This window comes from Capsicum annuum, chromosome 1 (genome assembly GCF_002878395.1).
Source record: "Capsicum annuum cultivar UCD-10X-F1 chromosome 1, UCD10Xv1.1, whole genome shotgun sequence".
Classification (NCBI taxonomy): Eukaryota; Viridiplantae; Streptophyta; class Magnoliopsida; order Solanales; family Solanaceae; genus Capsicum; species Capsicum annuum.
In genome coordinates, this window is record NC_061111.1 from 208,453,432 (window position 1) to 208,456,866 (window position 3,435).

Sequence of the window (3,435 nt, forward strand, 5' to 3'; positions counted from 1 at the left end):
ATTTGATTAAGGAGACTACATAAAGATATGAACATCATACACATACGACTTTCAATGGTTTACTATCTAATCAATTAATAAATTTGTAATCAAACTTCTTGAAGGGGAGCATTAAAGTAACTAATAAACATTTTACCATAAGGTCATGGATTACAGTTATGAAAATAACGTCTCGCATAAATACAAAGTAAGTCTGCCTATAATAGACTCTTGCGGTCCAACTATTTCTCAAACCCTACACATAGTGGACACTTTAGTGCACTGAAAAGCCCTTTTTAAACCTTCTTTCTCTAATTTCAAAATCTTCTAAATGTTATTATGAAAAATGTTACTTTGAGTTATATCATTGTTCTTATTCTACGTGATCTATATGTTTCCTTACTTTTACTTAAGATTTGCCTATGTATGAAACTGTTTGCCTAAGTGTTTCAAGAACTAGTAAAACTGTAAGTACATAAAACAACTGTTTTTACGTGGAAAACACCCATCTCATATAGTGCGTAAAAACCCATAGCCTATACCTTTATAGGATTTTAAGCAACTTTACTAAATCACAATGAGTTTTTTAGCAAAAGACAACCTATTTAACCTACAAAATTAAAAATTTTAATTCCTAAGAAACACACTAACGCCAAGGTATATCATACCAAGTATTTGAGTTTCCCTTTACTACACCATATTATTCTTAGCTCAATTCAGCTCCTAATTGCATGCATAAGAGGCTTAAAGCTTGAAAATTTCACTCAGTGTTGAGGACTTGTTCATTTTTAAGGCCAACTTTGAGAATTTTTAAATTCGTCTTCCCAACCCTGAGATGTTGGCTTTTGAATTAATTTATGTTCAAGGGTTTAAGAATCATGTCTCGGAAAAGTTTTTGATTTTTTTGATATGGACTGGGTCATGCTTGGATAATGAAACCGAGAGTAACTACGATAGTTCCGCGTTGTGGTGCTTATAGCATTGGCACTTTCATCGTGTCACGGTGAGCATGTAAAATATGATCTAGGTACAATTTTAATGTCCTAAGGGTAAATTATGCCTTATCCCCTCAATTAACGAATTATAATGCCAATAAATAGGCTATTTCACTAGCTAATCCAGTGGCAAATACAACTGCAACTAGGATTCGGGACTTTACCTGAATGAATCCTCCTTTGTTTTCAGTATCCAAGTATGAGGAGGATCTACAAGAGTTTCTTTATATGTTATAGAAAGTGAAGGATATTATGGGCATTACTTTGAGCGAGATTGTAGAGTTTGCTGCATATCAGTTTTAGTATATAGATTACACCTTGAATAAGCAGTGGAAGAGTAATAGGGGTGTGGAGGCAGGCCTGTAGAGTAGGAGGAGTTTTCCATAGCTTTACTAGATAGGTTTTTCACATAAGAGATGAGGAAAGCTAAGATGCAGGAGTTCATTAATTTGAAGTAAGGTAATATGAGTTTGAAGGAATACTGGCTTAAGTTCACTCAGTTGTTGAGATATGCTCGTTCGATGGTGAATGATAATAGGTCTAGAATGAGTAAGTATATTTTTGGTGTAGTTGATGGTGTGGTTAAGGAACGTAGGATTGCTACGTTTATTAATGATATGGACCTATCTAAATTAATGGTTTATGCTCAACAGATTGTGGAAGAAAGGAATAAAGAGAAAGAGAGGGAGAATAAGAGAGCTAGAACAACTAGTTTTTAACTTTTCTCAGCCGAGGTTAGAGGGTGGTAAACATTCTCAGTTCTTTCAAAAATCCTTAGCCTCCGCTCTATCTTTAGCTAGTGTGCCACTGCTAATATTCTGGAAGGACATTCTAGATAGAGCATTAAGCTATAAATCTCAAGGTAGCATAAAAAGTGGCCGTACTAACCCACTCTACAGGGAGTGTGGTAGGAATCATTAGGGTATGTGTAAAGGTGGTAGTGATGTGTGTTTTAGATATGGTAATCTAGGACACAGGATGAGGGAGTGTCCTATAAGTAGGTGAAAGGGTAAGAATGATTGCCAACAGGGTCAGACTAACTTTTTAGGAGCACCAATAGGTCGTGTGACTCAGCAGGGCACCACTTCCAGGGCCGCCAACGACTTACATAAAAATTGATTGTATGCACTTCAGTCCTGGCAAGATTAGAAAAGTTCTCCTGATGTAGTTACAGGTACGTTATTGGTCTTTCAACTTTATGTTTATGTTTTATTAGACCCTGGACCTTCGCTCTTCTTTGTAACCCCTAACATAGCAGTCGATTTTGGTGTTAGTCCCAAATTTTTAGCAGAACTTTTCTCAGTATCTATTTCAATAAGTGTCTCTAGTGCAGCCAAGCAGGTATACCAAAATTGTCCAACCATAATATCCCAGAAAGTCACCTAAGTGGACCTCATAGACTTAGAGATAACTAATTTTGATATCATTATCGGTATGGATTAGCTCCACTTATGTTATGCCACCGTTGATTATAGTAATAGAGTTATTCAGTTTTAATTTCACAATGAACCAGTCATTGAATGGACGGGTAGTACCTCAGTGTTCAAGGGTTAGTTCATTTCATATCTTAGAGCGAGAAAAATAATTTCTAAAGAGTGGGTTTACCATCTTGTTCGAGTCAAAGACTATAGTTTTGAGACTCCAAGTCTCGAGTCAATTCAGTAGTAAGGGAATTTCTTGATGTTTTCCTTGAAGTTCTGCCCTAATTTCTTCCCAAAAGGGAAATTGGCTTTGGAATAAACCTCCCCTAGCCTATCTCTATTCCACCTATAGAATGGCTACAGATGAGCTTAGGAAATTGATAGAACAGTTGAAGGATCTCTTATATAAGGGGTTCATCAGGCCCAGTGTTTCCTAATGGGGCTCTCCAGTCCTTTTAGTGCGCAAGAAAGATGGTTCTCTCAGAATATTCATCGATTAACATTAAATAAACTAAGTTACAATCAAGAATGAGTATTTACTCCTAAGGATTGATGACTTGTTAGATAAAATTTAGGGAGCTAGTTATTTCTCTAAGATAGACCTCAGATCTGGCTATCATCAACTCAGATTCAGAGAATGTGACACTCGTAAAATAGCTTTTAGAACTCGATAAGGTCACTTTGAATTTCTAGTTATGTCCTTGGGACTAATGAATCCCCCAGCAACTTTCATGGACTTGATGAACTGAGTGTTCAAACAATACTTGGAAATGTTCGTCATAGTCTTCATTAATGATATATTTATCTATTCCCATAGTAAAAATGATAATGCGACCCATCTCAAAATTATATTATAGACTCTTAGAGCCCATAAGTTTTATGCCAAATTCAGTAAGTTAAAATTTTTGCTATTATTAATGGCTTTTCTTGGCCATATTATTTCCAGTGATGTCATTAGAGTTGATCCGCAAAAGACCGAAGAACTGAGAAATTGGCCTACGCCCATCTCTCTATCGAACATCAGGATTTTTTTAGATTTT